This window comes from Buteo buteo, chromosome 8 (genome assembly GCF_964188355.1).
Source record: "Buteo buteo chromosome 8, bButBut1.hap1.1, whole genome shotgun sequence".
NCBI classification, from domain to species: Eukaryota; Metazoa; Chordata; class Aves; order Accipitriformes; family Accipitridae; genus Buteo; species Buteo buteo.
Genome location: NC_134178.1, coordinates 8,678,209 through 8,703,804, shown reverse-complemented (window position 1 = coordinate 8,703,804; position 25,596 = coordinate 8,678,209). Strand labels below are relative to the sequence as shown.

The 25,596-nt window shown below is 46.7% G+C and overlaps 1 long non-coding RNA gene across 1 annotated transcript in view; it reads right to left on the bottom strand.

The window, feature by feature from the left end:
• LOC142033990 (uncharacterized) overlaps positions 1 to 25,596 on the bottom strand; it is a 77,426-nt gene that overhangs the window by 13,855 nt on the left and 37,975 nt on the right. Inside the window, exons 3-4 of the long non-coding RNA XR_012651424.1 lie at positions 7,418 to 7,697; positions 5,191 to 5,315 (exon numbers count right to left, since the gene is read on the bottom strand). This is a non-coding gene — a long non-coding RNA (uncharacterized LOC142033990). The remainder of the gene's footprint in view (positions 1 to 5,190; positions 5,316 to 7,417; positions 7,698 to 25,596) is intronic.

Here is a 25,596-nt window from a genome sequence, read left to right as displayed (position 1 = left end):
GGGTAGCAACAGACTGCACGTCAGCACTTAATTTGAGAGAGCAAATTGTACATTATTTGGAACAGTCCCTATCTGAGCCAGACGGTTTTGCGCCCTAGTCATTGGGCAGTGGTGCTTAAAGGCTTGCAATATCGTAACCTAAGCAGGGATGCATAGATCATTTCATGTTCATTCCAGCCTCTGGGGGATGATTGGATTGGTTTCTCACTGCACTTCTTACACTTAGTGGGTGAATGGAGGCTGCCATTCACAGAGTAGAGTGAACTAAATAGCCATCACATGAGCTCTGCCTACAGAGAAGGAGACGGCAGCTTGCACCAACCCAGTCAAGCAGAAGTCATTGCCACGAGTACTTCAGGTATTTCTGATGTGACACCACACTTTCCTGCTGATCTTTGTCTCCAGCAAGAGCTTCACGGAGGTGGCGAGGGAGGGTCTGGGCACCCCTTCTGAGGGGGGCAAACAAATATGCCAACACCCTCAATTGTGGGGTGGGCAGGGGTTGATGGTGCAACACACAAGTGGGCTGCAGGAGCATGGTGGGAGCAAGTGTGAGGATGTGGGGAGGAGAAGGTGGCTCCAAGCAGCTGAAGGAGATGGGAAGGACCAGGAGGACTTTAGCTTCAGGAGCTAGAGGAGGGTGTGAAGAAAAGGAATCAGCTCCGGAGGCTACACAGCACCTGGTGGAAGGGAAAGAGCCACAGAGGTGGCCCAGGAGCAAAACGCACTCACCTCTTCTCTGCTTAGTGTCTTTTTTGGACCGAGTCCAAACCTGAGCACTTTGCAGCTCAGACCCACCTACACAGTCTTATCTAAGCTTGTGTAAAGTTAGAAACAAAAATCCACAGTGCTGAAAATCAGATGGCTTATGCGGGCGGCTAAATATAGCAGTGACTGTCTAACTTCAGGGCACCTTGTTGAGGACCTCATGCCTCGCACGCCAACGGCAGCATTCTCTCTGCTCATATTGTCCCTCAAAGGACAACCTGGCCTGGCTTGCATGGCATACCTCAGATGTTTTGGGAGCACGAGAGGCCATGGTAAGGAATACGGGAAGGTGCAAGAACAGCTGGACATGTATATTGCGTTAAAGAATTGTGCTGACGTCCCAGGCTGACGCCCTGCTCCCAGCTGACCCAGCCAGCTCTGGAAAGTGTGCGGTCACCCTTTCTGCATGCCCTCAGGCAAGCTGGGCTCCTCCGCAGCTGAGCTCCTGAGAGTGGGGTGACAGGCACCCAGTCCTCCCTGGGGATGGACGGGTGGCTGGACTGGATACCCAGGCAGCCCCGGTCCCTTGCTCCCGCTCTGCTGCTCACCTGGGGGGGGGGCAATTCCCACCTCTGCTCCCTGCACTCAGGAGGGGGGAATTTATAATCCTGACCTTCTTCCCGCTGTCACATCAGCTGATGAAAAAGTACTATCTAGGGGAACAGTCCAAATCACAACTATAAATCTAAATGCCCCCAATCAGGAGTTGCAATATAAAGTTGGATTTTAACATCGATCCTACCTAAAATAGGCCAAATCTGGATTCTCAGCCTCCTCCCGAACAGTTTAGTTAAACTTTTCCAAGTCTAGCTCCTAAATACATTAGTAGTAGTGAGTGAATTAGTGATCTCCAGCACTTCCGGAGTTAATCAAGAATAAATTGGCATTTTCAAATAGATTCAGCAGGCCTGGCCATAAATCGTTTGTATGTCTGTATGATAAAAAGCAAATACAAATTTTCAAAAAAATTTAACCTTGCATGGTGTATAAAGAGAATACATAATATTCTTGAGCATAAATACATCTCAAATCAAACCCATTGTGTATACACAGAATACGTAATGGGTTTGCTTGCGGTATTTACCTCAAGCTGAGGCCAAACTGGCAATCTTTTTATGACCCATATAGGTCTTTGCAACACCAGCTTTCCCCATGCTTGTGTGTATATAATTTTGCAGGCCCAATATAGACAGTCCTCAAGTACATGTAGGTGTGCAAAGGATATCTAACACCTCTCTAACACTATAAGCTCTGGAGTCAGCTGCGGAAGCTGGCTTGTGTAGCCCGAATGGACAGAGCCTGTAGGCAGAAAGCAGCGTATTAAATGAAGAGGCATATAAGCCAACTGCAAGAAGTGGAAAGAGAACACAGGGCTGGAGCTCAGATCACCTTTATCTGATGGCTTAGGACAGGAATGAGAGACATCAGCAAGAACCACACCGACGTGATGACTCTCAAGCACTCCAGCTCATGCCACAAGAGGAGGAAAAAAATGCTGTGGCTGCAGGAGGTGCAGATAAAGCCAAGTCACTGCCCTGCCTTTGCATGTGCTGTGACACCATGCCCCTGGCACGGCACAGCACTGAACCGTGCTCTTCAAGCCGGCACCTCCACCGGCTGGGCTCTGGGGCATATTGCACTGATACGCTGATCAGATGTGCTGATCCAGTCCAAGGCACAAAGAGAAAGAAGCTGTCCTGGAATTGACAGCAGCAATCACCCGTGTCGTGACTTGCCTTCGCAGCGAGATGGTTCATTCTGAGATGGAGACGGGGTCAGAGGCTGCAGGGAGCAGCAGTGGAGCTGGCCCGAAGAGGCAGAGATCGTGCTCACGCGCGCGCACACGCACACGCACACGCACACGCATGCTTTTCTCGTGCTGTCTCCTGGTGTATGTCACATCTGCAGGTCAAGAGTTCAAGTCAGATAATCGGACTGTTATTATTGCGTTTGAATTAGCGTAGGGTTCACTGGCTGCGTCCACGTGGCAGGGCTCTGGTACCAGGACAAACAAGTGCCTAACTGTACGTCTGGATGAGAAGTGGTGGCACACTATCCCCCTGTATATCTTGCTTGAAGTAAAACATGGGCAGCTCAGAGGGAAGTGGCAGAAATCAGATCCGGCACCCACTCCTGCCGGAACCTCCACGTGGGGACAGAGCCGTGGAGGGTGTATGACTTTCATAGGGGCATCACTCACCAGGAATGTCCATAGTAAACCCTTCCTGAAACACGAGGGAAGTTGGTTCCTCAATGCTGGCCTCCTGCTTGAGGTCTGCTGCTTCTTTAATGTTAGCAAAATCCATCTCACCTCTATACTAACGCCTCGTAAACATAACTGCAATTCACAGGAAACCAGTGTGTGCCAGAACAGCCGTGCTGCATGCAGGAGACCTGCTGCAAGAATGATATTTATTCCCTGGTTCCAGTCACAGGCCAGAAAGCAGGTTTATGAAAGGTTAATACCCCCTTATATGGCTGCTGTCAGTTCTCACTTCTTCCAGCGGCTACGTTTTAGTCTTTCTTCCTCCACCCCCTCCTTTCCTTCCATCTAAGAAATGCAGCTCCCGAAACATGAGAGGGAAGCAGTGAGGAACCGATACCAGTGTCCCCAGCTGATCCAGGCAGTGAAAGCATGGTAACACCAGCAGCACTAGAAGTGCCTGGGACTGCTCTCACCGAGCCACAGTTCCTGGCTTGTGGTTTGACCAGGTTTTCTTCTCCAGCTAGTCCCAGCAGTGGCAGCCTTCATCTGAAGTCCAAGCAGACACTCCAGCTCCAGTTTTCTCCTCTGATCCAGCAGCTTTGTGCTCCTTCAGTGACATAAATTGTTCTCCCCAAGCTTTGAGGGGTGTCCACACGAAGCCCCTCCAGCCACCTTACCTGCTCAGGAGGTCTGGAGCCACCCCAGAGATTTCACACCCTGTTCCTCGGGACCACGCTTGTGTATGTGTGTGGGTAAATGGCGAGGGAATAAACATTTCTACAAACTTCCTCCCTTAACCCTTACTTTCCTCACCTGTCTCTCTTGGGTGACATTAATAGAATTTGACATTGTGGCATAACCCGTTAGTCATCCTGCCAGACTAGTAATTTGGTCAAATGACAAACTTTCAATCATTTGAACAAATGGCTGTTTCACTAGGGCATTTGATCAAATGATTAAAACTAAAAGGCATTTGGCCACATGACTGAAGATGTGATCATGGCTCTGGACAGGTGCCGGAACAGATTTTTATAAAACAATCAGACTAGTGTATAATTCTTCATGTGCCGGAGCTTCAGTATGAACAGGTCCTGCCTGCTGCTGATGTTGTGAAGCAATGTGGGTTTCCCTGCCTTCTCCCTCCAAGTGGCCTCTCTCGTGTCCAGGGTGCCTGGGTCTGACCCCAAAGGCACGGGAGCACTTCCCGACCCCTTTGGCCAGGGGAGATGGGCTGGCAAAGGTGAGGATGAGGAAGGTCAGCGGTGAGGATGGAGGGGGAAGCAGCAGCGGGGCTGGCCATGGTACGGTGCCCGCGGGAGTGATCGCCTGGCCACCCCACATGGCCTCTCTTAAAAGCACCAGTTTGCTCCAGGGAAGGCCCTTGCCTTTACCAGTAGCCCTGCCTTCCCAGCTTGAGCGCTGGGGAGGGTAGGGAAGGGATTTTCCTCCTGGCTTGCCTTTGTTTTTAGTGGAGATGAAGCTCTCCTTGAAGCCATGCCTTTGGTGCCAGGGAAGCAGCAGCAGAGGAGCCTGGCAGGACTGCTGTTGCTGCTTGTGTGGGACAGGTCAGCCCAGGACAAGTTTTGCCACACTACGATGGGTGAGGGCATGCAAACTCCCTGCTACCGTGCCTTCACCTTTGCCTTCACATATGACGGCATTTGGGGTGCCTGGAGGGGAGGGCTGGGGTCCTGCCGCTCTGCACGGGGAGCAAGCATGGAAAGAGCTGAAACGTGGTTCTTCCTCTCATGTGCAATGGAAAGGCTCTGGGGAAACTGGTATTCAGAGATATGTCTGGGGTTTGATCTCCCCCCCAGAGATCCTCCTGGGCACCTTACCCATTCCCAGTCTGTCCCGTTTATTTACGACAGCAGGATAAACACTTCCCAGGCAGAGGTGACCAGAGTCTCTCTTCTGCGGAGCTGGCAAGCTATGACTGGAGAGAGAGACAATGTTTACAGTGAAGAGCTTCCTGCAGTTACAGAGAGGTCAACAGGATGCTTACCAAAAATAGGGTTCAGTTCATTGAATTAATGAAGTTCAAGCAGGGAGCATAGAATATACAAGTGAAGAGAGGAATCAAGCTTCTAAGCAACAACAACGGTGATGCATTTAGACAGCATTCCCAAATCACAATACTTGATGTTTTTGCCAAAAGGTAAAAAAACCCAAAAACAACAAAACAAGAAAGCAGAAAAAAAAGACCATTTCCTCACCAGACTCGTTGCTGAACCACTGGCTCTTTTCAGGTTCTCCTGCACACTCACAAGAAGTGTGACCTTTGTATGCTGTTGCTGGGGGTAGGCCTGGCTCCTCAGGGGGATGGGAAAATAAGCGATTGCTGTATGAAAGCAAAAAGGAAGCGGCTCAGCCAGCAGCAACCCTGGAGGTGTTTCCAGTGCCTACTGTACTTGGAAGACCCAGCAAAGCCATGTCTTCCCTCCCATGACTGCTGGAGGCTGTTTCCAGCCTTCCCTTTTAACATAAGAACACAAAAACCACCCCACTGGGTCAGATGAGCAGTCTGGCATGCCCAGTGCTCTATCTTAAGAGAGGCAATTTAAGGAGAGCACGTGAACCCAGCCACTCTCTGTCACCCTGTTCCCTTCCTCCATCCCCCAACACCCACACTTGTAGGTGTGTTAAGGATGCTGAAGGGCACATCCCTGTCTGTTCTTTTCCATTAATATCTGTTTATGGACCTGTCACCTATGGCTATGTCTAATCCTTCCCATAGCTGTTCATAAGAGAAGGAGAGGAGAGACCTCATCCACAAGACCCCTTATTTCATATTATGTCCAGGAAGCCGTATTTCAAACCAGCCATTCAAAACACGCAGGCAGTGGGGACAAGGTCAGTGAGTGCTCCAGGCTGAGGACTGCCTTCACCCGGTGTCTGCACCGCAGAATCTAATGGGATCCCTGTCTTGATCAGGAGATCTCAGGAACGTGGAGACAGAAAGACAACTGCATTTCTCTCCACCTCTGCATGTACTTGTGTCTGCCCCTTCTAGGAAAGCCTTTTCTTTTTTTTTTTCCCAGTCCTTCCTCTGCAGAATTACATGACAAGAGGCTTTTAACTAAATGCTTGGAAGTTTCTGTTTGGCCAGGGGACTGTGAGATTTTCATTTGGGTAAATGAGTGAAACTTTCAGCCACTTGACTGACAGAGTGCTTGGGGAGCAGGAGAGCCTTATCTGCTGGAATGATTTGATGAATTTACCATCAGAATGACTAAGACGTAGATCCGCACAAATGGGAACTCCTTTCTGCCTAATAAATAATGCTCGCTCACTTGCCCCACCAGGGCATAGGGAAGACTCATTAATTACTGACTCTGCATAGCCTGGAAGTCAGAAGATGCTACGCAAATACTAACTGTTCTTATCTTGCAAAGCAAAAGGCTGCATTTGGGTTTGAAGTTTTTATTTTGGCAAAGGCACAACCAGTAGTTTGTTCTGCGGTAAGGCTATTCACACAGCTACTCGAGGCAAGTATAAATCATATGGACTGTGCGTGGTACAGGAGAAATCTACTCTATGCAAAATTAATGTTGGGCTGGCCCAGCAGAAGCAGCGCACGTAGCAAAGGTGAAGTGCACAGTCTTAGGGGGAAGCTGTGTGTCTGCCCACCTGGTAAATTTATGTCTTTCACCTCTAGAACTTCAATTCATGCACAGTGTGAGGTTGTAAGTGAAATGAATTTATTGGTGTCAGTTCATTCCCTAATGGGTAACAGTTCATGTCACAAAATCAGCACAGATAATTTGTCATGATTGGAAGTCTCTTCTAAAGAGAGGCTCCGGTGTGCAGGGGTATGGAGGAATTAGTTGCTGGCCCCTGGGAGAGGCGGCAGAGCTTGGTAGAGAAGCCCATGCTCCAGCAGAGGAAACAGAGGTAATAACTAACCCTCCCTCCCACCTCCTCACCCCCTTATGAACTGCGTCAGAGAAAGTTCCTGTGCTGCAAGTTCAACGCTAATGAAAAACAGGCCTCCCTCAGATTATACCTCATCTTTGGACGGGAATGAGATGCAACGGTTACATGAGACCAACACTAAAGTCAGTGGGAAAACAATGCTAGCAGAGCAAAACAAAGGCAATGGACCATATTTGCAGCTGTGCCAAGAAAGAAACATCACCTAATGACCCCTAAGGGTTTACTGAAGGGGAGACCCTGCTGACATCTCGAGCGGGACTTGACACCGTTCCAGGATGCTCCATCTCCCCGCTTAGCCTCGGGAAGCTGGCCTTTCCTTCCCTTCTTCGACCCCCCTTTCTGTCCCTCGGGGCAAAGCAGCCAGGAGATCACTGACACATACTTCAGACCCTTGAACCGTGTGCGCGTCTGACACGGGAATGCCTCAGAGCTACCTTCAAATATTTCCCCTAATCTAAAATCCTCAAAATCCACTAACTGATCCAGAACAAACGGCCTGGAAAGTACCTGCGAGCAGCATTTTGGAGCACTGCCTGTGAAAAAGCTCCTTGTTCTGGCCAGGACACGATGGTGACACGAGTGTGACCTTGCCCCAAGCAACGTCAGGCTGAAGGTGGGTCTGCCATGCTGAGCGGGGTAGGACAAGGACAGCCACATCACTTCAGCTTTTTGCGGAGGTTGAGCTGGGAAAGCCCTTATCTCGCCGCAGGCTCGCTCGTGCCGACCATTCGATTGCCACCTGCTGTCAAGTGAGTGCCCTTCTGAGGCCAAGTCATTTTAGTGGTAGCTGTAAAAAAAAAAAAAAAAAAGGTTCGTTAGGTATCTTACCAGCTGATTTTCTGAAAGGTTGGAGGCTACTGGGAAAGAAAGAGCAAAATACATGTTCCACTCACTACCACCTTACACCTTTGATTCCAGTCCACTCTTCTGCTTGACCTGAGGAGGAGAAGCGTCACAGAAGGCCAGATAAAACTCTGAGATGTTCAGTCTCCTCTTATTGCTTAAGGGATGATGAGAAACTGCTCTTGGTGTACCCTGGGTAATTCTGAATTAAAACCCAAAGGAAACAAGGAAGGAAGAAACCCAGCCAGGGAAACAAGCCTCAATCAAATTTGGTTCCAAAAGAGGAGGAAAATGTATAAAGAGAGGAATCTGTGTCTCTCCTGCAGGGCTGAAGTAGGAAGTCCCGGAGAGGTCACAGAGTAGGCTGGCCACCCACTTGCTCTCTCCAGTGCCCTCCCAGGGCTCGATGGCCAGCCAGAAAGCCCAGCAGCCAGGAAGCCCTGGGAAGTCCTGCTGCCATGGAGGCAGAAGATGGGGGCTTGGCAGCCTCCATCCCCTGCCTGCCGTCTCCCCACCAGCCTGCCAGGTGGGCTGCCAGGGACAGAGGTAGGGAAGCTTTCAAAACTTGCTTGGCAGGGAGGATGTCATCCTGCATCTGCCTGGTTTCTGGGAGGATCTCATCAAAATTGACATGTTTCCAGTCTGTTTCAATGCCGGTGTATTAGATTTTGCTGTGCCAGACGGGCATGCCAGAAAATTTCTGACCAGCTGTACCGTGAACACTGAGCGCCAGCAACTATCAGCTTTAACCCAGTCCATCTTTCCAATGAGCAGCCAGAGAAACCTGGGAGCAAACTCACTCACCTGGATAGCAACATTCCCACGGCATTCAGCACCGGCTTCTTCAGACGTGGGCAGTGCAACGCTGCTGCACGTGGGAAGCCGGTCACGGTGCCAGAAGGCTGGACTCCAGACCAAGGTGTGCAGAGGAGGGATGTGGTCTGTCAGCCTTTATTTTATGCCTGCTCTTCTAGATAGGCCCTGGGCTTGACTGTTGACCTAAGTTGATTTCCAAGCCCTCCCCTATCAATCAGACATGCACACATACTGTTCCAGTAATGAATCAAGCTGGCTTGTTCTTGGCCTCAGTCAATCAAGCCTGTGTACTACACAAACTTTTATCAAGCTTGGAAATAACAGGTAAAAACAGCCCCAAGCACAGCTTATGAAGAGTAACTCCCCATTGCAGCAGTTCTTCAGAGGATAGAAATCTTTCGGTGTGCACAGGTGTGTCAGAGACACTGGTCAACAATTAAAGATGGCAAGGAAAAAGATCCAAACTCAAACATTTTCTATTAAAAATGTGTGAGGAGACACGTAATACTATTGGCATAGAAAATTCAGGAGGCATTAAAAGCTCAAACTCTGGGAAATTCCACCCAGTTACAGAAAAGCAGGATCTCCTGTGCTCTGCTTTTAAGCCTGCTTGAGAAAACCAAACTGTCAGAGTTAACTGGGGCATCTTCAAGCCAATAGCCGGGAATAAGCTGCCCAGCCAATCTGCATAACTACAAGTTTCTGCTAAAGTCTCATAAAGATATTGGGAAAAGAGCCACGCAGCCAGAGCAGAGGTGTTCGCTGGCCCTGGAACGTGTCTGGGTGATGAGCCATCATGTAACCTGACAAAGACTGATCTACAAGATACAGCAGAAAACCCTTATTAGGCACCAGCCTCCTTATCAAGCAACTCAACAAGCTCTTCTGAATCACTATATGAAAACTTACCAATAAATGTATCTTTCTGAACGTCGCTTTTCTCTCCCAGCTGTGCTGAGCTGACCATTCATGATTAAAAAAAAAAAAGCAAGCTGCACTGGATGCATGCTGCAGACCCAACCAAACCCATGTTTATCAGCTCCTTCCAGATGTTCCTGCAGCTGTATCACCTCACCATCACTGCGATTTGATGTGGCACCAAAGCAAATTAAGAGCTACGTTTTTGTAGGCCTTGCCGATGCTCTGTGCTGTGCACACTCCAGCTCGCTTCTCAGCCTATTTTTTACACACTAGTGTCCTCAATTACTTTTCCAAATGAAAGGGAGTCATGCTACTTTAATTAAACATTTAATTGAAGGGAGAAAAAAAAAAAGAGGGAGGGAACTGATGTTTGCCAACAAGGAAAGGATAACGGTGAGAGATTGCTGCTTCTAAATGAAACCTCACAATGCTGCTTTCTGCAGCGAGAGGCACCCTGGGCTGGGGCTCATGTATCAAAGTACAGCTCAGCTCCTATTCAATTAATGTGTCTGTTTCGATGGGAAGGTTTTGTAAAGCATTGTTGGAAATGGTTTCTAATTTTCCCTTCAGTTTTTGGCTGGCTTAATTAAACTTACACCCAGCGAACCCTTGTGTCTCTCCAAAGGCAGGCTGGTTATTGACCTAAGGGATTTTTTTTAATCATTTCTATGTTTCCCTGGCCACCTTCAGTGAATTAGTGAATCCGGCTTTTTTTTTTCCTAAAGGTTGATCCAACACTGAGGTGTTTCTCCTCCCTCCCCCTCAAAGAGCTGGCAGAAACGTGTATCATCTTTCCTTTCCGCGGGAGCCTGAGAACTTAATCAGCTGCAACTCTCCACGCTGGGGCTTCCCCAGATAAAGAAGTCATGCAAGCCAGCTCCTCCACAGCAAAACTGGGACGTCTGGGCCCTCCTCGCCCCTTGCCCAGGGGTAGGATTACCTGTGAGAACAAAATCACTCACACGTATAAAGGTTCATGGGAGAGGGTCCTCATGAACTTAGGGCACAAGTTTGTTTCGTGAGTGAGTGGACTGACGAGGTCTGGTTTACTATCAGCTTGGGTCTCAAGAGCGAGCAAAACCCTGTGGATTTGGTAGTGTCTGTGATGGATGGAGTCACACAGTGGTCTTTTCCTCACCAGGGAATTAGTAAAGTCTCTCTTCAGTTGTCTGGTCTAAAAAGACTTGGGGGTCTTATTATATTTGGGACATCTCTCTCTCTCTCTCTCTCATATAATTCAGTGGAAATCTGCTGATGGACTCATAAATTATGGGAAGGTTGAATGAAGAAACTTGTGATTGTAGAAACCTCCTCCCCCTTGGAAAGCAGGCTAAAAATGAGGTTGAAGCCTGGGTTATGTGTCTGGCTGAGTGAAAGTTCATGCCACCCCCATGTTATTTACCTGTGGGCCTGAGTGTATAAAATACAGCATCCCTACTTCATCTGTTGTTGTCACTGCAGGCAGTACCTTGAAATTTAGGCTCTGCCTGCTTGTTAAAGGATGAGAACACTCACAAGTGTCAAAATACAAAAGAAGACTCACACAAAGAGAACATCCTGCGGCATACGAGCATTGCCGTCACACAGTCATTCTCGTTGTCACTAATAAAGCGAGGGGCGAGGGTGGGTAAACTGGGCCACTCTAACAGGAGTGACTCATGGTGGAAAGAATAACAAGCCTGAGATCAGAAAATGGAGAGTAAGTCTTAAGAGCAGGTTCGCCTACCTCGTTCTCTTTTCCAAATGCTCTGAAAAAGCAGCAGGATATAAAGTGTTTCTTGGGGTACAGCTGACTAAAAATTCAAGAAGAAAACATTCTTGTCTGCCCACAAAAGACTATGTAGGCTTGCTCCTATCTAGGGCACAAAAACGGTCCCATTCAGACCTGAAACCTTGTTGTCACGCACTCTGTAGTGGAAAAGCGGTGGAAGTGCATCAACCGGCTGGATTTCCCACCCCCAGCAGGCAGGATAGCTACTCACAGCAGGGAGATAAACATGGTTTCTGCTCAGCATCGTGACTGTGCTATGGATTAGATGCAGATTAACCCAGCGACCTACCATCCGTTCTCATCCATACCTAAGAATATAAGCAAAGGGAAGCTGATGATTAGGGAGAAGAACAGGTCAAGATCAGCTCAAAGTTCAATGTCATTGAAAAAAACTTGAATATCAAAATCACAGCGGGTCTGTTTTTTCTGTCCATAAGCCTATGCTGAGCCCTCAAGGGCTGGGTCATTCTGCCAAGGGTTCAGATGAGAGCGATAAAGGAGGGGTCCAGCCCAGACCAAGGTTCCCGGCATGGGGTCTCCTATGCTCTGCTCTTGGTTCTGTCACCAGCCGGCTCTGGGACAAGCTACACCGATTCTTCTTGCCATACTCCATTTCAGACACTTCTGAAGTGAAGATACTAAAACATACTTACCACACGAGGGTCTTCTTGGCATTGCAGGTGTTTGCCCCGAGTGCTTGGGGATTTACAAATGCGAGGTGCAGCAGAGCTGCAAAATGCATTAGGAACAAGCATCAATCAAACTCTCCAGCACAACCACTCCTGAGCTATATGTAGGAAGAGAAGGAGAGGGTTTGGAGACAGACTTGGTTTTACCCAGATAGGAACAAATTTCTTTTCTAGGACTGTTTCTAATAAAAAAAAGACAATTCTCTCTGGCTTCTAGCACCTTACTAATCACTATAACTGTGATACAGAATCATTCATGCTTTTATTTTGTACTCCTTTTTTAACTTAAGAAAAGCAAGTCTATTCAAGCAGCTCTTAGAATGGAAACCCATGATATTTGTTGTGTTTTCAGGTAACTAAAATCACATTGGCTTAAGAGTTTACTCTTCTACCCATACCCGAGGAAGACCCAAACCCAAAGCAGGTGGGGAAAACATGACGAAGCAAACTTCCTCTGCATGATGTAAGGCAAAGGGGCTGTCTAGCCCACTGCTTTCCATATGAATGTATTTTATCTGGGCACTGCTGGTATTATTTTTTATTATTATTATTAATGTTCAGATAAGCCCCTGTGTGGGCAGGAGTGTGGGAGCCTGGGTGCACCAGAGCTCTGTGTCACTTTGATGGTGTCTGTTTGGAAGGGCACCAGCCAGGTTGTATACCCTTATTTTACCTTTCTTTCAGGATAGTTGCAGAATATGGCACATTAAAATACACATTGTGATGTGCTCCCTCACTTGCTTTAAGACAGAGTTCAATTAACAAGCAGTTCTGTGGACGTTGGCACTGAAAAGAGCAAAACGCATGGATATGTGTTTCAGGCACGGCTGGCTTTGGGCCCTGAGAGATGAGGAGTGTTTCTCCCTTGGTTTAGAAAGGTGTGAGGACCTCTGGTGTGAGGTCTCCAACGTCTAACAGTGGCTGAGCTCATCCAGCAGCATGGCATCCTGTCCAGTGGCAGGTCTCTTCTCTTCACGGACCTTGTAGGAACTGAATTACCTAAGCAACCTCTACTGTACTTTTGCATTTTGTTGCCTTTGGCCAGAGGGTTTCAAAAGTTATTACAAGGAGAATCACATACACATGGCATGCTTGCATAAGCCTTTAAAAATCCTGCTCCTGCTATGCTGATTACCATGGATAGTCCCCTTAGCTGAAAAATGAGTCATAATTGTAGAAAACAGTGCAGAATTTGAACCTAAGCCATTAATGCTAATGTAATATATGGTGAGAAATACTATTAACGTTTGGATGGATGAGTTACAATACTCTGATTACCACACATTTGCATTCCTTAGCTTCTACGTGGTTACAACCTCAGCTTTGAAGTTGTGTTACCACAAAGACCTCTTTTGCCGTTTCGATTTGTTTTCTTGGTGTGTGCATATTCAGAGCCAGAGCCAGTTTGCCAGTATTAATAATATTGATTGCACAATGATTCCTGCAGTGCCCAACCAAGACCTCAGAGAGGGAGGACGGATGATCCTAAGAGAGTGAATTCCCATCCATTTTTCAGGCTGAGCTTCTGGAGATTTACAGAGGAGTCGCCTCACTGAATTGCGGCTGTTTAATGGCTCTTTAAAGGCCCAAGTCCAAGCTAGTTGTCCAGCCTTCCAGTACGTTCAGCGGAGAGAGAGAAAAGCACCTCTAGAGGGCAATTCATTCCAAGTATTGCGGCTGCCTCTGGCGCAGGGAGCTCAGGCGCCTGCCTGCCTTCAGGTGCCTGGAGCTGGCTGGATCCAAGCCTTCCCAGGGTGACTCTCCCGGCTGCAGGTGCTCAGGCTGCGCAGAGGATGCTGCATTGCCATCCAGTCAGCAAAACAGTTTCTGCTGACTCACTTACCAGTGTTTTCCTCCAGGTTTTTCCCGATGAAGACTTTTCTTGTGCCTTTTCTGGTCAGGCTAAGGATCAGGAGGATTCCCTCCGTCTCCCTTGGTGCTGCCATGCTGCATGCTTTCTCCAAGACACGGGCCGAGAAAGTCTTGTTCCCTGGCTGTCTGTCTGAGCAGCAGCAGTAGAAGATGGCAGCAAGATGGACCCACCTACCCGAATAACTGTGATGCTTCTGGTGCTCTTTGTGTGACAAAAATGTATGGAGAGATCAGATGGGCAGTGATGAGGCCAGACATCATGCCCCAACATGAACTATCTAGCAACCTCTGCACTATTGGTAGGATCATATTCTAGGACCTATCAGAAAACAGTAAGCTAAGTTATGAACCCTCTGAATAGCTTGAGGCCTCCCTAGCACACAACTTTGATGGAAAGCACCCATTTCCTACATCCTGCACATCTCTTACAGGTTTTCCCTATGTTCTTGCAATAACAGCCAGCCTGGGGGGACAAGTTCTGCTCCCTCTTAAATTAAGAACAATTCCTCCAAGAAGTAGTTCACGTCACCCAGGTGCAAGTGGAAAGAGTGGCTGACCAAGAACCCCTCAGGCTGTATCCCTGCCTGGAGGACGTGGGCAGGCTTAACTCTAATTGCCATACTGGGCTGCAAGTTGGGGCCCTGCTTGCCCTTAATTTCGGAGAGAAATATAAACATATGTATGGTGCTCACAAAGCCCATAAATACGGAGTAGGTGTTTTAAATCTGCTTTGTGCTGACACTGCAAAAGTCTTTGTAGTCCCTGTGGCGGGAGAACAGCTGCTGGGATCACCCAGTGCATCCGTTTCTGGACCTGGAGAAGGGTACTGGAAGACGCGTTGACAGACTCAAAGTCAGAGGATACTCTGGCTTTGCAGAGAAGGGAGCTTTCTATCAGTGCAGAGCAAAGTGTGTGGGTGCCAAACCTCACCCAGGGAAAGCTGAAGGCAGTATCACGGTGCTGGTCTGCCCCAGCCTTGGACCTGGCCAGGAGAAAATGCTGACTGCTGGTTGGTATGTGGAATTGTGTATGTGAGGGAGGAGGGAGGTGCTGATTTTGTAACCAGCATCTATATTGCAGTTTTAAATTAATGGCAAGTTGTCTTAATCTTGGGACAGGTGTTCTTTTTTATTCTTGTCCCTGTAGCAGAATAAATGAATGAAATAAAAAATGAATAAGAACTTGAGCCTTCACATAATGAATATTGTGGATACAACCTCCTATAAATTACATTCCAGACTCCCAACGGGTAATGTCTCTTATATATTACTGGGATACTTTCAAGTTTTTTCAAAGGCTCTCTTACAGCAAAACCCTGAAAAGTTAGCACAGCTCCTGCAGGTTAGAGAGAGTCTTATGGAGAAGTAAGAACAGTAGGGTCATTAGGAAACATCGTTAGAGGCTTAAGAGCTAATGATCCAAAGCACATTGACATTAATGTGACTCTTTTCTTTGGACTTCAGGCACCTGGGCATATGAGTCCTTGCTTGCGATATTTAACATGTCTGTTTTTCACGCATAATTACCTGTTTTGGAATGGGAAAGTTTTTTTTCTCCACTGTAGAGTAAAAAGCAAACAAATAAACCCTTTGTGCTGGACAAATCAAGCCCTAGCACTGGAGACAAGTTTTCCTAGAATTGGTGCCATCATTCAGTTGCTGCTTTAAATTTTTTCTACGTTTATAAAGGTAGTAACTAGTTCTATTGAAAGGGCTCAGGTTTTTAATAAAATTAAAAGTCAGAAATTAACAGTCACTAAAAACCTTCCTACTTGGCTGTTGCAGCTGTCACAGAATACTGTTCCCATTCACTACAGTTAATCCACAGGGGCAAAACTAAGCCATAGGTGTAGCAGATGCATCTGGTGAGCTATTCTAGCAGCCAGAGCACACCGAGCCACCGTCCCTGGGCTTGGGCAGAAGGGGCATGGTTTTAGGGATACAGCACTGGGGCAATTGCTTGGGCACCTGGCTGTCTCAGTAGGAGTACGCTCACTACGCTTAAGTGTCATGGTACCCGTGAAACTCATCTGCTGTGTGGGTGGGAGGGCAGGGAGTTGGAGACGTCTGTCGAGGTGTTTTCTCCCCCTGTGAGTCCTTGCTCCTGCTCTGTAAGCATGCTGTTTCCTCCTTCCCCTGTTCCTCCCGGCAAGGACCAAGCACCCTCTCCCTTTCCAAAAATCTGTCCCATGCTAGCAGCTAGTGGCAGTGGCCAGCACTGACCATGGACACTGATGCTCCAGAGGTGTCTGTGCCAAAACCCACCGCAATTAAACCTTGCCTTCCTGCCCAGTGGAAGGAAAAGCCAAGGCCAAGGGCATTAAGCCATGCTTTTTCTTCTGCTGCAATAAAGCCACAAAAAACTGTTGTCGAGGCCCAGGTGGAAAATCAAAATGTTCTCCTCGGGGGACACTGTTTCACCCCTCAGCAGGGAGAGAGGTCAGGCAAGAGCCAGACTCTTGCTGAACGGGGCCATGCATGCGTTTCGGTGAGGGGCTCTGTCCCTTGCGTAGCTCTACGTTAAGATTTACCCTCTGCTTGAAGCAACAGTTCCTGTGCATGCATTTTGACCTGATAATGGCTGTGTAACAATCCCAGATCCCACTTATTTACTTTACTCCCTGACAGTTTAAAAATTCATTAATGGCTCAGCAATAAATTCTCAGCAGACTTCCCTGAAGAGATGAAAAACGGGGGACATCAGCTAATGAATTATCACAGAAATACTCTGAAAGGAGGGCCTGCTCTCCACTTCCACCCCATTCCTACAGCTGAATGGAAAGGGGCTTGGTTTTTATGTTTTGTTTTTTATTTCTGTTTTTCTGCAGAATGTGGGAGTGACGGAGACGACCTCCCCATCTGCCACAGGCAGTCCATATGGCAGCCATACGATCTCCTCCCCTCCGTTTCGGCAACCTCTGAACTGGAAGGGCAGCCCTGTCTGAAGCCCAGCATGAGCACCGAGTCACTTCCAGTTCCCATCCTGTTCTCCCTCCCTCCTGAGCAACTTATTTAACAGCGACAATTTACATACGGTGGTTTTACAGTGTGGACTAGGATGCCCCAGGGACTGATTTGAGACTCACAAATCCATTTCAGAGTCTTTGCGCTGAGGACACAGTGGGGCAGATTCAATATTCAGCTATGCTCATCTAAATCCAGAGGTGCTTCAGGGAAACAAAACCCTCCAGATCTACCGTGGTGCAGGAGAGCAAAATAAAGGCACCTGCCTGGGCTCATAGTCACCATACATTGGTGGAAAATACCCTGCATGCAAAATTCACAGTACTTTTTAGCTAAAGATATATGACAAGCATGCCACTATATATGCAAATATTGCAGAAAGCAGAAGAGCAAACAATAAACAGATCTTTTACTGCTAAGTTACCTTTCCCTTCCTTCTCAAAAATGTGAAAGACTTAGAAAGAACTGAAAGCTGAACTAAATTTTGTCCTTGTCATTTCTATAATGAAGTTAAGCCAAAAGTCTTTTCCCAAACGATTCTTTGCGATGGATGGCATGGATGAAAGACCCACATGTAAGCCATATTAAGTTTTAAATTTACTAGGGGTAAAGGGAAAACCCAGCTCACAAACCACTGACAACGCAAAACTAAGAATCTGACTGAAGGAAAAGAGTTTTATTAAAGTTATGGAACACTCTTTAGTCTTCGTTCCATGGAGATAGTGAAAATGTGTACTGGGGAAGGGAAGACCTTTTCCAGTAGACCTTTCCCAGAAGTACTTCGCCAGGGAAGACCTTAAGCATCATGCCATTTGAGGCTGAAACAGCTGAGAGAGGGGAAGAATGAGGAACAGAAGTCCTCAGCCTCTATCACTTTATAACAGGCAATTAATTTTATTTAAACCCTGACAATTAATTTTATTTAAACTCTGATTTCTTTTTACCCTATAGGAATATGAAACAGTGTCCTGAAATTAATAATAAATGAAAAAAAAAAAGTTGACATAATCGTGATGAATACATTAGTTTTCATGCATACAATTGGTTCAATTCCAGTCTCAAAATTAAAATGAAAATGAGAGGAAATCCAGATGTAGATTGCTTTGTGTAAAAACCAGCTATTTCCCTTAGGACAGCTGTCCAGCTGCATGGTGCCATAGGCTAAAACAGCACGAGGAACCATCCATTTTCATGTCAGAGGCTTGTTTTCCATCAAGAGGGTGGGAGCCCACAGAGAAAGTCGAGAGAGACTGTTCCCTCTCCACCTGCACATTCCCATTAGTCCTTGTGTAAGCAAATGCTGGGCACGGTGCCACCCCGTTTGACGCGCTGCCAGCCGTGCCACTTAACCGACTGCCAGCAAGCCTGCTATTGCCTTCCACACCATCAGGTACCTCCTCGGTGCATCACGGTGACCAGCAGTGTCTCAAAGGGGACACGGTGGTGTCCTGCCTGCCTCCATCCCATGGACACAGGTCCACACTCCATACAAATTCAGCTCAAGTTATCCCTCTCCAGTCATACTCTCCTATATACCTCAGTGCTGCTGGGGCTGTTGTGGGTCTTTCATGGACCATCCATGCAAGGAAGCGTGTCCACATTTTGAAGGGGAAGCAGCTTGGGAAATTTTCTTAGGTACTAATCATGCAAAAAACCCGCTAGCATTGGCACTGAGGGGCTTCCAACTTCCAATATGTATAGCAAAACCACTTCAGGGTGCTAAATGGCCCAATAATTGGGAGCTGCCACTACTGATGGTAGTAGCTACACCACCTCTCCTGCTGCTGGCAGTCCTGGGGGCAAAAAATGTCACTGACACCCTCTAGGCTAAGTTCAATAGTTTTGCCAGGAATCTACATGCAGGTGAACAAAACCTGTGCTTCTGACTCCTCTCCCTCGCTCATTTGAACTCTGGCCTTGCCAGTGTTTAAGAAGCAAATCTGGGCAAGGAGGAGACCCCAGCCGGGATGGAGCAGGCGGTGGGTGGGCTGTAGGGAAAGCATGCTCCGCAGGTCTGAGACTGATGGATCTCTTACCTTGTAACCAAGCAATTGCAGCCAGGTGTAGGACAGTGTGTTTTCCAAGGAGGCTATTTAGTCTTTTATCAGTTAACAAGACACATGAATGTCTTCTTTGGCATGCATGGCAAGAACATTATACATGTACACATTTGTGTGTGTGTCTGTGTATGTTAAAAAAAAAAAAAAGTACTCAGAAGCTCACAATAAAATGATAAATGAATGGCACTGTTATCCATGAGACTCTGCCCTGGAGCAGGAAGGCCTGAGGCAGTTTCACATGCAGAAGATCACACTGACTTTTCTCCAGCATGCCCTGTACCCAGACACCCACAATTCTGCCAGTGGACTTCCAGATTCAAAGTGCTCAGATTTGGTCCTTTCTGCCAAGTTGCAACCTGGAATCACCCTGAAATTACAAACTTTCCAGCAAACCCTTCTACAGCCCTAAGCTCAATATCCAGAATTCAGTGGGATCAATTGGATTCTCTGAGCTTTCTGGGTTTCTCGGCAAAGTTTCATTCAGCTCATGTGACTCACCGTTCCTCCTGTTGGGATGATGGAAAAGATAAGCCTATGTTTGGATATCCACACCCAATAGACCACAAACACCAAAGCCACAGACAACAGAAATTATTAAATAGGAAAATATTTTTTAAATATCTCTAGGTCAGATATGAAGAAATCTTGAACAGCAAACGCTTTCAGCAGATGTTTTCTATCAAAATTGCATCTGGAGAGTTCTGCCCTGTTCATTTTGCAGACCCATCAGGTGCTGTACATATGTTGAACTGTTCATGTGATTTCAGACCTCCATCTGAGATTAGCGTAGCCTAGCACTCACAAAAACATGATCCTAATCCCCCTAGAACGGGGCAGCATGGTGTACTCAGTGTGACCAGGCTGCAGCAGAGAATGAGGAAGGCCAGCTGCTCAAGCAGTCCAAACTCAATTAGTTTACATTAGTTCTTCCATAGTGCTACTTGATGGTCCAATTTAACAAACACAAAATCTCTGAGTCAGTGGAAAGCCAAAATGAAAAGCCATTTTCCATAGCTCTGTCATGTACTTAACAAGGTTATATAACCAGCCATTAGTTTGCTCTTAAACTAGCCATTAATTTTTTTTGCCTAAAAAGGGGTAGAGAGGAAGAGAGATGAATCATCCACATATACCAAACAGACTTCCTCCAAATCTTTGTGCCAGTCAAAATTACATGGAAGCCAAGCTGCCATCAGAAAATTATTTCTACTGACGACTGGCCACAGCCAGTTGTGATTTCCTCCCCGTCTTGCAGAAGTTTTCAAATCACTCAGTTCAGGACTACTCCTGGTGTGCAGGAGGTTTATGGCTTTGGAAACAAAACTGTTTTTTTCCCCTCCGAATGTGCTTTTACTCTGTCTCCTGTGAGAGGACACACACTACTTGTTACTCTTCAAGAGCCTGGGAACATACTCAAGAAAACCTTAAAATCAAAAAACACCCCCAGCCTTATATGAAGCTCATTTATCTTGTAAGCTTTACAGGGCAACACTTGAGGGTCCTTGTACTGTGCCTGGCAAAAGACATCCCTCCTGCCTTCTTTCAACTCTTTAAGAAATAAAATGTGTTTAGTAACAGTCTCACCGAAGACATCCAGGTAAGAAACCCACCTTATTCACGAATAAAGCACCAAGGAGCCAAGACACTTTCTCTCTGTCCTGCTCTGGTGTTGATCCAGAAGGGACACAGCCCCACTGGTGGGAACCCAACACAGGGGCATGGTGCACGGCTTCTCAGCCACAGCACGACGGTAATGTGGCTCTCGGGCATTCACCACCAGAGCACCCTCTGGAAGCTGGAGGGCTTCTCCTCTCTCACCCCTGTCTGCAAGTGGTCATCTGAGAAAGGCAGGAACAGAAAAAATGCCAAATGCCACCCATCACCTTATTACAGTAAAATATTGCTGCCTAGCTTTCATAGCTGGAGGCTTGGCCTTCTGCACAGACTTTAGCATGAATGACTTATGTCAATCACAACCCATGCATGTCGTTCACACAAGCTACCAGGAAGCTCAGGTCTTTGTGAGAAGGTTGGGCCTGACTTACACTCTGCTCTTGGGAAGGTCTGTCTAAACGTCTTGTAGAAATAGTAAGGAAGGATAAGCACATACAGGCTCTGTTTGGAAAAAATAACCACCAACAAAAAACTCTCAGAAAAAGTTGGTTGTGTTTTGCCTTGTCTTCTTTATGGAAATTTGGAAGGCATTTAAACCTCTCTCCTGTTGCCTGGTCTTTGGTGTTTCCATATAGCGGGATCTGGATCCGAATGATTGTTGTGCCAGTCCAAACCCTGACATACTGTTGCTTGGAAGACTGAAGTTACTCTGATTTTAGCTTGCTCAGCCTGGGTGTGACTGGGAGGCTCTGCTCAAAGCCAGAGCACTGCTGCTCTGACGTGCTGTCAGGAATAACACCAACAATAAAAGACACGGAGAACTGTACCCGGTTCGCTGTGCCGTTCCTCACATGCAGTGCAGGAGGTCTGCAGGGGTTACTCCCCCAGGCTATATCACAGGCAGGGAGCTGAGGCTGACGAGACTCCTGCTAAATTGCAGAGAATTCCTGGTGGTGCCCGAATAGTTTTCTGGTCAGAGAGGTTGTGAGGAAGGGAAGGAGGGAGGTATTTCTTTGCAGACTAGAAAGCAGACCTGTCCAACGTTAGTAAAGTTCCCTATTGGGGTAGGGAGTCCAACACCAACCCGGTGAAGTTGCTGGGGGCTTTCTGCATAGAACCAATCCCCTGGGCTTCCCCCTCAAACCTCTTCCTCTGGGAGTAGGAAGATTAATTCTATGGTCAGCCTTGAATTTAAGAGGGTCATCACTGGGAATCTGTCTTACTGTGAAACGTGAGTTTTCTGTCCTGAGTGATTTCCCCACAGTTTTCCTGGGAATGGGACTGTCCTGTGTAGTTCTTGGGGATTTGACAGAACCCTTCACCAACACTTCACAGCCTTTGCTGGGCAGTGCAGTCTTGAGAGGACAAGGAGGTTGAAGGCTGAGGTCTCCTAAGCTCCATTTCCTTTCCTCCAAGAGATTTCAGACTATCTTTGGGGGCTTTCTACCAGCTACATCCCTTCTGTGGCAAAACTGGGAGGGGATGATCTGGCTTCGTGTGCTTTTTAAAAAGCTTGAGAACTAAGAGCATTAGCTTCTCCACGCTGGCTAAAAAAAGGCTTGCTAAACCCGTTGAAACCAATTGAGGAGCAGAGCAGAGTTAATCCTGGAAAATGCGCACGGTAGCTCAGTGACGCATGGTCATGCAAAGGCAGAACAGTGTTGTTGCTAGTGATCTGCTCAAAAGGGACTTGGAGAAGTTGCGGTCAAATTTTGGGGTGGGGGTCAGCCCTCAGGGTTGCCTGAGTGGAAGTGGGGGCTGCTGCTATGAAGCTTCTCATGCTGCATCTTTAACATTTTGCTCTTCTTCAAGTAAGATTTTCTCTGTTGGGAATTTTTGACATTTTCCCGTCTGCCTTCTGAATTTAGGCTCATGGAGGACAGGCATGAAGTGCAGACACAAATGCTTTCTCCTTCACAAGGGCTGTGAGTTCCAGTCTCTATTTGGAAAAAACATTTTATACTGTATTATCACTACCCATTACTGTGCAGTGGTACAAACAGCACCCACATACCTGAAATGGGACTAAGGCCCCTCTATCCCAGACACTGTACTTCCAAGGAATAAAAGGTAATCTCCATTTTCAACCTTATAGTTTAAGCATCAGAAAACATATTTAAACTTGCAATGGCATTCTGACTGGATTAAACATATTTGAGTGAAACATCTACCCTTCATTTAAGGTGTGAGAAGCCATAAGCTCTTCTATTAAATTAGCTTGCTGAAGCAATAGCACCCTCCAGCCAAAACATGGGTTCACATCAAGGCCCAGATGAAAATGTGTGAAGCTTCTAAGGAATCTGAATTCCATGGAAGGATGAGGTATTCTAGGTATAGTTTTAAGAGAGGGCTCTGTGTCTGTATGTACACAAATGCACAAGAGAAAGGAAAAAATGCAAATGCAGGGAAAAAAAGAAGGAAGCAGAAAGAAAACCTCAGAGACGGATACAGAATTGCTCATGGCAGGACCCTGAGAAATATCTGAAAGAATGGATGTTTAAGTCTGAAAAGGGCTTGGAAGTTTGGCAAAGAGGACTACTGACTGTTGTGTGACTCCCTTGGGAGCAAGGTCTTTGGGCAGTCCCTCTAAATTAAAGGAACTGCATCCAGGAAGAAACTGTCATTAATTCTTTTAACTGGATCACCCCAAAGCTTTGCTAGTGGCTTGACTTAAAAAGAAATTACAAATCTTAGAATAGAAATCTACCATTTTTTCTCATTTTTAACCTACTTCAGTTCCAACAATGAGTTCTCAACAGGCAAACGAAAGTGTCTGCAGTGGAAATTTTCTTCTAAAAATTACACTGCTCCAATAACAAACAGCAATCTTCCATGTGACATGATGTATCCTATCAAAACTGTGCCATACAGCTTGCATTTCAAATTCCAAATAACTTATCACACCTCTGTTTGGTTTTGGTTTCTTTCAATTTTCTGTTTCTGTTGCTTTGCTGTAGAAGGATGACAGCCAGTTAAAGCCCACAAGAATCAAGCAAACATTATCCTCCTTATACAAACATCACTGAAATCCTCTGATGCTGTTTGTTCGTTGACATGGTTTCCATAGGGGCCACTCCCTCTAGTCCTTGTTTAATTTTCAAATTTGCCCTGGAACCAAATTACTCAATTATGCCCTGGCCACATGAGATTCTGCAAAGGCAGCTTAAGCACAGAATTTCCAAACTCCAACGTGGTAAGACACAAGGTGTCCTTTTCAGTGCGTCAGCTACCCATCCCAGCTCTGCATAGGTAATCAGAAGGAGGATGATGACTCTGCAGCTTAGCTAACGGAGCTCTTAAGGATCTCAGTTATCTTACGGACAAACTAAGAGGTGTCAAGTATTACTTCATATGTCACTTTGCCATAAATATGATACTCTGAGTAATCACAAGCGGTATTAACCCCCCCACGAAGCTGACAGGTACAAAAAGCTGGAGCTCTGGCCAGTGTCTTGGAAGACACCTCTCTTTTGCTGCTGTTTTTCCTCCATAGTTTGGACACAAGATAGGGTAGTCAAGGCAGGATAGTCCTGACTCTCTCCACCTGCAGCACCATGAATAGCACAGACTCTGTGTAACATGGGCCCAGGGAAAGTCATCTAGCTATGCATGACACTATTGGCCACGCAGTTTCTTTTGGTTCATTTCCAGGGAAAATCACACGTAGAAAAGGAAAAGGCAAAATCTAGTGCCAAAATTAGTATCTGATCAATGGCCGTACTTGCTAGTCAGATGAGGTTTAAACACAATGGTCTCCACCCTTCTCTTCCTCTCTCTGCTGTAAATCAAACCCAACTTTCCTGAAACCATGGAGTGTATGCTGCAAAAACCCATTCTATCGGACTGGGAAATCATGTCTACTCTTTTCCCAAATTAATGGCCATGTGCCTCCCTTCCCTCTCCATGGCAATAAACTGATTTGATAGACATCTTCTAACCTGTGTCACTCTCCCTTTGTATTCTTCACATGGTGAGATTTCTTCTATTCTCCTCCATGCTGTGCTGCTCTCTAATATGATGACAAGGCAAAGTGCGGAACTGGGTGAGAAAAAATCCTGAGGCTGTTTTCATTAACATGGAAAAAAGATTCAGAATAGCCTTGTTTCTTGGAAGGTTTGAGAGAAAAAAAAACTATAGCAGAGAAACATCAATAGTACTTATTCTCTTGTTTTAAATCAGATCTGATCCATCCATCAAGACCAGCTAAGCTGAGAACTTTAAGTGGCCATAGGGCTATAGTCCATAGACTCTTTTTGCTGCCATCCTTGTCACTGAGTTAAAGGGCTCATTTTCCTGAGGGAGACATGGAGGAAGTTCCCCTAGGAGGCACAGAAGTTTTCCTCTTCTTCCCAAAGGAGGAAATATTCATGAGCAGCATTTGCAAGGCTGACACTGCGACACTAGCATACAACAGTTTTCTTTTTCCCACCTGTGTTGCACAATGCCTCTCCTGACTTGAGAGCTCGGATGCAGCCCTGCCCATTCCTAAGGAGCTCACCTGCCGTGGCTGGCTTGTACTTTAAGGTGTGGGCAAAGTTAGGCTGCAACTGTCCCCTCCTGCCCAGCAAGACATACCCCAGACCCCAGCCCTAGCCATGCTCTGTCACGACTGATTTTTCATCAACGACGAGAGGCTTAGAACGGCACAGATCCTACCAGCGTAGGCAGTCAGAGGCTTTTGTTAATTACTCTTGCATATTCCCTTGGGAAATCTGCAGCATGCTGGCAAGGTACCTACTGGATTCCCAGGCTAGCCAGAGGCTAGCCACAACACACAAGCCCCAGGAACCTGACCAGCGCATTTAAAATGAGTAAAATCACTCCAGACTCTGCACACTAATTAGAAGCTACTTGCTAGTAAAGTAATAACTTTACTGGAAATAAGACTGGTAGCAGCCCTCTCATTGGATCAATCAGCTGTCATCCAGGCACCAAAATAAGCAAACAGATCTTCATAAGCACTCTGTGCAAACTGGCAATGAGTTCTTCTGCAAATATGACCCTGATTTAATCATGTAAACAGGAGGAAACTCCTTTGGGAAGTCCGGTTTATCAAAGAAGCCAGTAATCACTGGTCACCACAAACTTGGACTGGTTTGTGCAATTTACCAAAAATTAAGATATATGCACACCTGAT